Source organism: Euprymna scolopes, chromosome 25 (assembly GCF_053919585.1).
Source record: "Euprymna scolopes isolate OS-2025 chromosome 25, ASM5391958v1, whole genome shotgun sequence".
Classification (NCBI taxonomy): Eukaryota; Metazoa; Mollusca; class Cephalopoda; order Sepiida; family Sepiolidae; genus Euprymna; species Euprymna scolopes.
In genome coordinates this window covers 3944213-3958311 of record NC_136506.1, presented here as the reverse complement: position 1 = coordinate 3958311, position 14099 = coordinate 3944213, and positions in this window count along the sequence as shown.

Genomic DNA, 14099 nt, shown 5'->3' with positions numbered 1-14099 from the left:
ACAAATTCATATATCATCATTACACAACAATTATTGTACATTCTAATTATCATTAAACAATACTCTTTGACATTGCCATTAAGCATTGACAGTTCTGATAACTAATAGTAATTCTATTTCCGATATATTCTAATGTGTGCTCGAAAAGCGACGCATCAAACGTACAGTTCCTACATTCTGATATCGCGGTTATGTTTTATACCTTGGAAATTTGATCGTTGTTCGAATTCTGTCGACAACTTTCGGACTGCCTGCACTAATATTTTATTTAAAAATCTGTGTTTGTCTTTCCTATCTCCATTATCCAGGACTGTAAGCATTCTAAATATTTAGTGGGCGCTTATGTGTTTTAGCACAGCGGCAATGGAAGCTGATGCTCCTAAGCTTCATGAAAAGTTTCAGTTTTCAACAATAATTTACTTGGTATCAATTGTTTTACCTGAATCCTACAATGTTTTTTCTTTCCGTGTATAGCAAAATTACAACTTTCTAAAATTTTAAAATTTAATTGTGTCCAAGTAGCAAAATTACAACCAACAAGACCATCAAAATCATTGAAAATAACACAAAGATTATTTACAATTAGCTCAGCCTGAGAATGAACATGAAATATTTTCATTTTCTGATTAAAAATGAGTAAAAATACAATATCTTCGTATTTAATAATGATTATGGAAAATGCCAGGAGAAAAGGTGTTACTCTTTATAGAAATAAAATCGTAGATGTTTGTTTTTTATTCATTAGTACTTAATTTTTGTTAGTAATTACTAAATTACTAATATTTACTTTTACTCGCCTTATAATTGTTTAAACATTTACTCCAGCCTTAGTAAACCTCTAACACAGTTTAAAACTTTTTTAAAAATTTTAGTTATCCATTCAAAATATATCTGGAGATACCACGTAAACAGTACAGACACAAACTACTAAAAATATGTTAAAGTCGAATTGGTCACTTCTAAATTTCTCCCTAAATAAATAAAGCTTTGTACTACGTTAAAATGAGTGTTTGCCCATATCTCTTATCATTAATCCACCTGTACGACTAGATCATTTGTGTTTAAATCTAAAAGAACGTTGATATTTAACCACAGGGCCCACAAAACATCTATGAACAAATCATGTTTTATCTTTGCCGCCTCTAGATATATGCTCCATCGGCGTCTTCATAGCTTACTTGAATATGGCGAGGATGAAGACCAAATTCGACCCAATTAAATCGTTAAATTCTGATCAAATAAAATATTAAAATTCTAACCAAAACAAGCATTGAGATGTTGCCGTACTGGCCACCTTACACTCAATAACTTAACCCTCGAGTTACCTCTTGACCTTGATGAATAATAACTTCTTCAATAAAAACATGAAAAACAGTTATAGTTAAAAGTTAACATACAATACATGGTCAACTTGTGTGCTATGTAGCCTGCGTTTCGCATACTGATACCTATTAAACTGTAGTATCTGTTTAGAATATTTTATTTGATTTAAACTGAGTGCATGGCGTGTTTATAAAAAAATAAAGCGCAATTATTAAGGCCGTATTTCCTTGATTTTCTAATGACTATAATATTTATACAGAAATGGAGTTATTAATGTTGATTGGTCACAAATATCGAAAATTAAAATTTCTCCCGTAAAGCAGTTGATTGTCCAATTTCTAATCAAGCGAAAACATCCATACTTTCTTCGTTCCGATTACTGCGACCATTATTCGTTATTTCTGATATATTTCACCTTTTTTGCATGCATATGAGAATTAATTATGATCAGGCACTCTGAAGCGTTTTCAATCGTTATCATCGGTTGTCAGACATGTCTTCGAAACGAAAACACTAGTTAATAAACAAATTACCTCAATTACATAATTAGATTACGAACTACTTTAATCATAGAAATTTAAATCAAAATGAAACAATTTGAAATGTTGGAAGTATTAACAAAGAAAATAATTGGAAAAAAAAGTCAGACAAGTGATTGGTGAAATTATGACGACAACATTTCAATAAGACATCAGGAAAATATAAAAGCAAATCGAAAGTAGAACAGTTAAAAAAACGTTTATTAAGACATAAAAAACGCTAATGGTAGTCAAGTTGGATGCGAACAGCATTTGTTATAATTAGAACACTTTAGTTGTATTTTTTGCATCAAATAAAAATGTTCTATATTAATGAATTTTATTTTTGTCTTTTTGTAAGTTGTTTATATTTGTTGTTAATTACATCTGTGTTTCTCAGCGAATCGAGGAATTTACCTGATGATTATCCGAAACATTTCTATACTCGAGAAAAAATAAAAAACACGAAAAAAAATGAAACAAATACTTTTATTACCGAGATGAGAACGTGAACTTTACCAAATCAATCCCATATTTGATCAAGAAAAATAACTGTATGAACTTCATCTAAATCTCTTTAGAATCACCGTTGCTTTTCACTATTAAGAATTTCATGAAATCAAGAATTTCATGAAATATAGGGAAATAACTGTACGAACTTAACCTTAATGTATTTAATATCACCGCTGTTTTCCTTATTAAACAACGTTAAAATGGCATAAGATCTAGGAAAATATATGTACGATCTTAACCTTAATGTCCTTAGAATCACTGTTGTGTTCTCTATTAAACAATGTATATATGGCATAACATCAAGAAAAATAACTGCATGAACTTAATCTAAATGTATTTAAAATGAGCGTTGTTTACTTTATTAAATAAACCAAAATGGAATAAAGTGAAGGGATATAACTACATCATATTGTTTTAGGCGGGGAAAAACGGGTGAAGTTATAACTCGTTGATGAAGAATGTGTGGTTTGTCAACTTCTAGATTATATGTGTTAGTCTTGACATTAATCTATATTAATACCTATTGGGCCCTATATGTACTTCGAGCGGATACCCTGGTATTTAATTGGCTGCGCCTAATTATGACGCAGAACCATAGAAAATGTCACTCAAATCGTCCAGTACTTCTTGAGAAAATGATATTGTGATTATTAATCTTATTAATCCTTATTAAAGATATACTGTGCACGGGATAGATACGGTACTATGTAATCGAATGCACTTCATTATAGCAGATGTTGAAATTTCTTCTAAATCATCTAAATACTTATAAAAAAAAAGTGCAACCTACATACAGACGCTATTGGATTTGTACGCAACTGGCAAATTTCTGAATACACTGCAACAAAACAAAAGAAGGGAAATAAAAGTAGTTTCTCTTGACCATATTTTTATAGTTCAATCGTGTATATACATATATGCATGCGTGATTGTATGTATGTAAGTATGTATGTATGTGTGCATGCATACATGTATGTATGCATGTATATATTTATATAAAGATATATTTGTGTGCAAAAATTTTATTTAAAAAAACACTCCAGCCGTTTCAAACGCTGTTCTGTTCATTTTAATTTTTTGTCTGATTCTATGTATATTTAGTTGTAAATAATGTGTGAAGTTACACATCATTGTCTGCCTTCGCGACGTGAGTGTTTGTGTACGAACATTTTATTAAAAAAAAAAAAAACTCCAGCCGTTTCAAACGCTGTACGGTTCATTTGGATTTTTGGTCTGATTCTATGTCTATTTTATTTGGTTTGGAGTTTTTTGTCAATCTCATTGAACTGTAACCATAACCTCCATCCTGATCATTGAGGATATATGATTTTTTAACGATCCTTCACGTGTATCTTACATGTATATGTATGTGCACGTGTGTGTATGCATATGTAAGTACATGCTTATATGTGTGTGGGGTTGCATGTGTGTGTACATGCATATGTATGTTTACGCACATTCTGTGTGTATGCATGTATGTGTGCATGCATGTGTTTATTTCCCTGTGAATGTGGGATGGAGACGGCTGCCATAAGCCGTGGTAAAGGCAACCCCTCCAGGAGAAGCAAGTCTCTTCTTTTAAAAAAACCATAAAACGGGAGACCAGTACCCGCATTAAGCTGGTCTGCAGTTTAACTTGTTGCTGGCTATCTTGATCTTGCTTGTTACTGGATCTCAACATTTTGAACCGAGAGAGACTTAGCTTTGTACGACAGCTAACTCCCTGTAGCATCATCTTCGTATAGATACTCCCTCAGGCATTTGTCTATAAAAATAGTCCTATAGTAATGGAAAAGCTGTGACGCCTGCAGGCTCGAAATGCTAGAAAATATAATGATTGATCTTCCATTATTATATGTATGCGTGTGTGTATGTGCGTATACGTGTATATATTTTTATATATGTACATGTGTATGTATATGTATCTATGTGTATATGCATATATATATGTGCTTATATATATATATATATATGTTTGTGTGGATATATGTGTATGTGCATATATACATATGTGTATGTTTTTGTATAAATGCATAGATATGTATACATATGTATATGTAGCTAAATGTATGTGTATATATGTATGGATATATGTGTACGTATTTGTATGTGTATACGTGTGTATATAGGTGTTTGTATTTGTATGTGTGTGTGCATGTATGAGTATGTAATCGTGTATGGGTGTCAGTGTGTATGTATATGTATATGCATTATATATTATGTAGTGTGTATGTATGTGTATATGTGTGTATGTTCATGGATATATGTGGGTGTATGTTTGTGCATGCGTGCACGTATATATATATATATATATATATATATATATATATATATATATATATATATATATATATATATGTATATCAATGCCCGTCTTCAGTGTCATGTCTGCTTGAGTGTGTGACTTCGTCGTTACGACTAAAAACCAAAGAAAAGTAACGTTAGGGCTGATGGAGTTTAAGTGTCTGAAGGAGTGGCACTCGTCTTACAAGGCGTTGCAATCATCATGTACATGGAAGTACAGTTTTGAATATATCCAGCATTTAATAATCGTTATTGTGCAATTTACTTTATGTATTAAAATCAAAGAAAAAAATATGAGAAATATTCGGAATCAAGTCTCCTCTTTGCTGTTATCTTAGATCATTTGGAACAATAGCAACTGGCTATAGTCTCCCTTCTATCAAGGCCAGAGGTTTTGGCGAAAGTATAAGATGATTTATAATTCATATCTAAAACAAGGAAAACAAATGATTAATACGTAGGCTCCAGATTATTTCGGATGCACTTAATGTGCGGCCTTTAATGTGTACTACACTAGTCAGATACTTACCTTTCTACGTTTTTTGTTCTGATCAATATTCGCTGAGATTTGGGACTTATAAAATTGCCAAAAAACTGATATATCTATCTAGCTTATCTCTTTCTTTCTCTCTTTTTCTCTTTGTCTGTCCGCCTGTCTGTCTATCTATCTATCTATCTATCTATCTATCTATCTATATATATATATATATATATATATATATATGCTTTGCAATAGTATTGAGCAATTTTACTGCAATCAACTCGAAGAAATGCATCATCATTTACAAAAATTGAGACCTGCATTAGTGAATAGGCGTAGTCCAATCCTGCTCCACGATAATGCGCGGCCTCATTTTGCGAGAATGACACTGCATAAACTCAAAGACTTGGGATACGAAACTACCACAACCTCCTTATTCTCCAGATCTTTCACCCACGGACTACCATTTTTTTCAAGCATTTAGCCGCTTTTTTAAGCAACAAAACTTTCAGATCTAATGCAGAGGTTGAATTTTTTTCAAAGATTTCTTAGAATCTAAGCCAAAGAATTTTTATCAACGAGGCATAAATGATTTAGTTGATAGATGGCAAAAATGCATGGCTGTTCAAGGATCATACTTTGACTTATTTCAATGTCTATTGTCACCGATGTGATTAATAAATCTTTTTTCTCTAAAATTGGCCATTATTTTCCGGACAACCTAATATTTTCTGATACCTAAACTGATTCATTAAACTATCTTTTATATTTTACTTTGGTTAAAGTAACATCTTCCTCTGCGTGTAGCAATAAGAAAAAAATAATAAATATTTATTGATTTAAACTTCCAGTAAGGCTTAAATGTATAGATACAACCCTAACAGGTGTGTTTTTAGTTTGACAAAATACCGGCACATTTAAGATATGTTTTTTCAGTAATCGGGTCAAAATACCACGTTTATAGTTAAATATTTATAGATTAATAAAAAATCGAAATCGGTAATTATATATATATATATATATATATATATATATATATATATATATATATATATATATACTTGTAGCTAAATGAAATATTTATCATTGGTTTTATTAGATGAAACTACATGAAAATTTGCGAACGGTTTGAATATTATCATCCTTTACTATGGTTAAAATTTCATGATTATTCGTAAAAAAATGAACAATATCATCAAACCAATAACCATATCTTTTTTTGCATATATGTCCATGTATAGTATCTTGTGAGCCATCTTTAATTTTGGTGCTTCGCTTGTCTTCCCTTTGACCTTGCTCGGCCACTAGTGCACTGCAAGCCAATTTCAATTTTTCTGCAAATGGAAATAAATATATAAAACAAAACAAGTCTCAGGTGATATTATTTTTAATTTGGGACATTGTTTGTATAGAATTGCGTGTTCTTGTTTCATCAGCCATGGCTGTGTAGAAGTTCTAATTAATTTGCAAGTGGATTTAGATGTTCGCCTAGGCTGATTTCCGTGTTAATCAAAATTCAGCTTAAAATGGCCGGAGGTTACATCGACCGAAATTTGTGCGAAATATATTTTAAAAAAACAGCAAATTAAAAAAAACATAGACATTTCTGTTACTTTTAATACCGATTTCCCTGTTCGGCTAATTTTTTTCTATGGTTCATTTTATATTTTTATTATATTTATTTTGAATATAAGTATTTGAGTTCTGATTTTTTTAGATGAGGATTGGTTATTGGTATTATTAGAATTTGTCAAACTAGTGTGCCCTTCTTGAGTTTCATTTTTACAAAGTTTCGGTCGATGCAAGCTTTCCCCCTTTTTTCAGGTGGATTTTATCGACTCGATTATATTTCTGTCGAATTCTGGAATAAAAACCGAATGTAATTGCGAATCTCTTAGGACATCTATCTAGCTCTTGTAAAAAGAGCATACAACCCCGAATTCGGGAGAACATTCCTGAGTTCGACAAAGTAAACTTAAAGATGGTCAGAGATAAAATTGAACAGTACCTTGTCTAAATGACATCCACGATGAGAACACAAGTCCCATGATTCTAAATAATTCGAATAAATATTCAATGTTTGTTGTGTTCTGCTACGTTTTCAAATTAATTTTCCGCTGTTGATACAATAAAGAACTTTAATTAATTCAATTGAGGTGCCTCTAAATGAGTTGGGAAACGATTTAATTTACAAATTTGAAAAATATATGATGTAATGTTAAAAACAGTCACTGATAAGTGTTAGATACGTGATAAACAGAGATTTTTAACATTTAACATGGAATGTGTGACTTATAGTAAAAAAAAAGCAAAAAGTAAACATGTTCACCTCCATTGCAGCTACTGGACTTACACAGAAAGATTGCCAAATTGTGGCGTGGTCGTCCGCTTTTCTTGTGACCGTCTACGTCTATATACTTTTTTAACCCGAGCGTGAAATTGCGTGTGGATATATATATGTAGGTTTTTAATCCCACGTCAGGTCACAGACTCACAACATTGTGTACCGTGGATTTTTCGTTCATTGGCGGATCGTCATTTTCTTGCTGACAGCTGTCGGTGGGCACACACACGTTGTTTCTCAAAAGTACAAATATGAACATAGAAAAGAAAAACACAGACGCTAATGCTCACATATAAATTGACTGTGTGACTTATGAGTGTGTGTGTCTTCTCCCCATCCTATCGATGTTACATTCGTCTATCTCTGTTTCAAGTCAACTCTAAAATTTTCCACGACTCTATTTCACAGTCAACTCTATAACTGTTCAACTCTAGTCTTTATCAACTCCCAACCGTCGTCTAGCGCATCTAGATCTCAACTCTGCCCAACTAACATCCACCGTCTAGCGCATCTAGATGTCAACTGCTTGTCTCCTCTGCCTTGGTCTCTCAGCACGCCCACCCCACCCAGGTGACCGGAAGCTGCCCTTCACCGTTTTATCAGTAGGTTTCTATTGTTATCGGTTGCTTTTTCTTATCTATTGTTGATTTAGGATATTTCCGATTTCTTTGTTTATTCTAACTATTTCCTATCTATTGTTAATTGTAGGATATTTCCGATTTCTGTGTATATTTTAAGCTATTTCCTATCCATTGGTGAGTGTGCGATATTTCCGATCTCTTTGTTTATTCTAAGCTATTTCCTATCTATTGGTGATTGTAGGAGACTTCCGATTTATGTGTTTATTTTAAGCTATTTCCTCTTCCTTTGTCTATTCCCCGCTTCTCAGTACAATTGCTCAAATCCACCCCAGGGCCACTTATAGTATCACATACCTCCCATGCCCAACTTGTCATTTATTATATAAATTACAAAAACACAAAGTCATATCAACATAAATTGCATAATAGTCATACATATTACATTAATAATGAACCACCAGAGAGATATCCTTCATTTAAAAAAATAGAAACAAAAAAAAAAAAAACAGAAATTCGGCGCATCATTTCCAACCCAGAACAACAGGTGTACATCCAAAACTCTTCAAAAATTCCTTTTTTGACTGGCTCCAGACTACTGGTACAGATTTCAATACCAGAGGGAAAATCAACCTCCCCCCTCCATCGAGGTAGAAAATAAACAGGAGCAATTTTAACAACCTCCAAAATATTTCGCCCCGCCCTCTCAAAAATAGGCAGCAGGGATTTAATCACCTCCAAAATAACAGGCATTCCGACATTTCGGCCCAACCTCCCAAAAGTAACCAGGAGGAATTGAAACCAAATCCAAAATAACAGGCATTCTGCCATTTCACCCCACCCTCCCAAAAATAAACAGGAGGAATTTAAACCACCTCCACAATATTTCGTCTCACCCTCCCAAAAATAAACAGGAGGAATTTTAACCACCTCAAAAATAACAAGAATTCCGCCATTTCGCCTCCCAAAAATACACAGGTGGAATTTTAACCACCTCCACAATATTTCGCCCCTGCCTCCCATAAATAAACAGAAGGAATGTTAACAACCTCCAAAATAACAGGAATTCCACGTATTCCAAGATGTTGAAACAGGGATCCATAGGCGAGATACCTGATGTGGATGATAGGGCCTATGAATGTAACTTCATCAACTCTCATCGAGCAAATGATCATCCTGATGGTTAGAAGGTAGGTGAGGAAGTCCTGGTGCATATCAGACCGTCTCAAGTGGTTAAACATTGCAGGGGCGAGGGTGTGGATACCGCGGAGGTGTGAGCACTAAAAATCAGCTCTGGAATCGGGAAGGATGTCCAAGACAGGGGCAAGTAAGTTCCTCGTACAGGATGCATTATTATACCAACTCTCAAATCGAGATGGATTATTATACTACCTCTCAAATCGAGATAAGGCCCAGGCTCTATGTCCCCAAGGTGCTACGAAGCAAGTGAGTAAGCCAGTGTCATGATGAGCTGGGACATATGGGCATCGACAAGACATACGAACTAATTAGCAGAAAGTATTATTGGTCCAACCTATATAAAGAAGTTACTGCGTATGTAAATAGCTGCGTCAAATGCCAGAGTCAGAGTGCTAAACACAAACCAGCTCCACTCCAGGAAACATATATCCCCGCTTACTCATTTGAGAAGGTTAGTGTGGACATCTCTGATCCGTATGGTGAGACTCACCGAGGGATTGTGTATATTGTCAGCTTTATAAACTGGATGACCAGCTGGCCGGAAGCCTACGTTGTGACTGACAAAAGGGTTCAAACCGTTGCTAACCTAATCCTGACGGAACTGTGCTTACAATATGGGACCCCTCTAGTGATTGTGACTGACAATGGGTCCGAAAATGTAAACGAAAATATGAGGGAGACTTTGAAAAGTTTGAACATGACATATTGTCACGTCCCCTTATCACCCACAGAGCAACGCCAAGGTAGAACGCTTTCATAGCTTTTTGAGTTAGACATTGGCCAAATTAACAGAGCGGGGATGGCGAAAATTGGGATCTGTACCTAACCCAAGCACTCGCCGGCGTGAGGTTCTCATTAAACGAGACAATGGAGTTGACGCCCTACTACATGCTATTCGGACGTGATGTTGTGTTGCCCTTGGATAATCTATTAAGGCCTCACAGGAATATATGGGCGAGGATCACCATCGCCTTATCATAGAACAACAACACAAAACATTCTCACAGGCTCGAAAGAATTAGATGTAGGAGACCCGGTATATTACCGCACTTATGTGCGACATGCGAAATTTGGCCATCGGTGGAAACCTTACTTAAGAATAAAAAAAAAAACAAGTCCCGTTTCTTTTGTTGTATGGGATCAATTGGCCGGGAGAGCGAGGAAGGCGCATGCAGATGATGTAAAACGGGCGAAACTCAGGAAGTGGACGCCCCAAATTAGATAGATGGTATACGAGCAACAGGGAGAGCAACCCTTGCGCAGTCTACCTCTGAAACTGATTCAGATCAGTCAGAATCAGCCGATGTCCGTCCTGATTCTGATTTGGACTTGCCTGCTAACAGGCACAGGGAGAATCGTTGGGAGAGTACGCCCAATCCACAGCATGATTTGGAAGAATGGGACTGAGGACGAGCGTCCCTTGGCTTACCTGTTGAGACGGGAGCTCCCGCACTCTCCAGAGAGTGATAATGATGAGGAGATTTCCCTTAGTGCTCTAAACGCCGGAGCTGCAAAGTAGAGACACTTACTTGAACATAGGCCATCATAATGAAAGAGGAATACAAAAATATTTTAAAGAAACACGAAAACGCGATTACTATTAATGTTTTCTATTTCCTTTTTTTCGTTAGTGCAAGACGCAATCTGCGAGACTCACCGGTTTTTTTTCTGGTTTTAACGACTCTAACCGCTAGGACCTTTATTTATTAGTACTTTCCACTCAATATTTATTTTTATTTTTTTATTTTTTATCAAAGATTACAACGCAACGATATCAGGAATTCACTTGCATTTCACTTAAATAAAAATTAAAACAAATAAATAAATTTAGAATCCGAGAAAACAAAAACATTCATTTAGGATTCGAGTGGATGTGACTACTGAAACTAAACCAAAACAAACTTCACTGCGGAATTGATATTTTACCTAATTTACTTTTTAGTTAATTCATCACGTTTTTTTGCGCTTTCGCCTCAATGATTTGAGTTCGACCCCCCTTCAAACTTTTTTTGGATTTTTCAAACACCCGGGCATCGCCGGCCCGTTCGTATTACATCATGTTCATTTTTTTATTTTTTACACGATTTTCTTATAGTCTAACCATTGTTTGTTTCTATAATATTTTTACAGGGTTATGACTTCGCTTTGTTTTCATTTTACCCAACCCCAAACCACACAGGCCTCTAAAAGCCAGGGCAACGACGGGTACCCCCGTTAGCTCGAAAAAAAGGACAACAGAAAAAAGAAAATAGTGGGTATATAATAAATGAACGTGCAGGATGAGTCAATATACAAAGACAGAAAGAAAGCAACAGAGGTTTTCTATTTCTGAGTCCAAATCGATGCGGGTGGTAGGGTTACAGTACGTTAAACATAATTTCCGACGCAAATTGACCTTCGGAAATTGAGCCGTTGTGTTATGAAACTTAATTATCTGAGAGGAAATATCAGATAGAGGTTAACATGATCATTAATTGAAGGCAATATTTTAAAATTAAACATAACATTGTGAGTCCGTATTTATTATGTGCATGCTATAATACAATATACATGAACCAATAAAATGGAAAATCGGATGGTGTGTTTCGCTGTTTGTATTAGAAAATATTAAATTATTTGTGCGTTCGTACTTTTTATCTCAGGATTAGCCATTTTGAAATATCGTTTAATGAAATAATTTTTAATATTGTCTAAAAGGTTACAGAACTATTGTAACACAACGGAAGTACATTGTATAATGAAACACGTGATATATTACTGCTAAATTTGAACATATATCCTCGATTATTAATACTGATTCGCGTTGAGCTTATTATGCCGTTCTATTAATATTGGTTTTTGTTTAATTAGTATATCAACTTTAAGGGAATTAATAAATAATAATAATAATAATAATAATAATAACAATAATAATAATATAATATAATATATATATATGAATATAGTCTTAAAAGTTTTTTAACCTTTAAAACTATATAAAAACTGACTAAATCTTTATATTTTTTATCATTCCTTGAGAAACTATTTAATAATAAATCCATCGTTTTGCGCTCTTGTATTCACAATACTCCTATTGTGAATTTCAGGGATCATCAAGTTTTTATCATGGAACACTTTTCCTGGGATTTTAAAAGAAAATGTATATTAAATAATGACCTCCAGCAATGTTTATCAAACACAAATGTCCTTAATCACAAGAAAGAATAATATTGGATCTAGTTACCTACTCATGATTTATTTTGCGAACCTACCCATCTTTTAAGAAATGTCTTCCCTATGTGTGGGTACATTACGTCTAAACAACCATGTCAGTATTATTTGTAAAATAAAAATTAAAAAAACCGAGAGCGTAATATAATTGTAGTGCAGGAGACTAGGACGCCTCGCTATTGCCCTTTTCGAATCAAGGAAAAACTGCACCTTGCTTGACTTTTCTATTGTTTATGCTGATATGAAAAACTGCAAACTATAGATATATTGTTTTTATTAAAAATTTAGAAAAACTATGTTTTCCTGATCTTTTTAATTCATAGACATAGACTATAAGAAGCATAACTATTGACAGATTAAATCCAACTGATCCCAAGTAGGAATTTCTCAAGGTTTATCCATTAGCAGCTGTTTTTTCAGGATAAATCCGATTAAACAAGCATATGTTAATATCCTAATTCAAAATGTCAAGTTCGTAAGTCCAAATTTACTTAAGGTACAGCACGCACACATTCTCGATTTTATAGATATAAAGATTATTTACTGATGAGAACATTTAATCTTGTTGTGTGTCTTTGTTGGAACAATAATAAGCTATATGTTGAGAAATGTTGTCACACAGATATTCCAAAGTTTATATTAATATATATATATATATATATATATATATATATATATATATATAATTATATATATATATATTGATAGATAGATAGATAGGTATATAGATAAATAGATAAATACTGTGTTTACATTTATACAAAATACGATTAACGTTCTAAACTGTGATATATATTCCATTAATTATTCCCTGAAAAACGTGCAAGTTTAACTTACTTATATTTCTTAACAATAATATATATATATATATATATATATATATACATATATATATATATATATATATATATATATATATATATATACAGCTGGCCTTATTACGTCAAAATATGTTATCAGGCGGAGGGGCAACAGTCGTATTTAAGGTATACTTAATTTGTTACGAAGAGTGACTACGCGTCTTATTTAGGAAAGAGCATAGCACATCAATATTGGTTGATGAAAATCTAACACGAATTAACTTTCACAGCACAGACGCGGCATAATACCCATATATTCTAAATATGCGTGTTTCCGGTGTTAAACGCCATCGGTGTCTTGTATTATCATTCAAAATTAAAGTAAATTATAAGTATTTTTCTTTTAAATAAGATAAATAAAACCAATTTTTATAATATTGATTAATAGAGGAATGAAAAACTGTGCTTTTAAAACATATATCAGAAACAAAGAGATATTGTAGGATGTAACATGCAAATAAAGATTTTCATTGAATGTCGATTTGTTTAATATATTCTATATATATGAACAATGCTGACTGTGTATTCATTTGTTGTCCGTATGAGAATTAGTATTATTAGATGTTGTACCTTTTACATATATCATATTTATTAGATTTTGTAGATATTCACACAACAGGAATATGACTCAATTATAATGATAGTATATATGGACGGGGGCAGATCTCAGCAATTGGGGGGAAATGCAAAAATAAATTTTAGAATAATATTTAATATAAAAAAATGGATGGAATCGAACCCGGTATTGAAAAATTGAAAGAAACCATA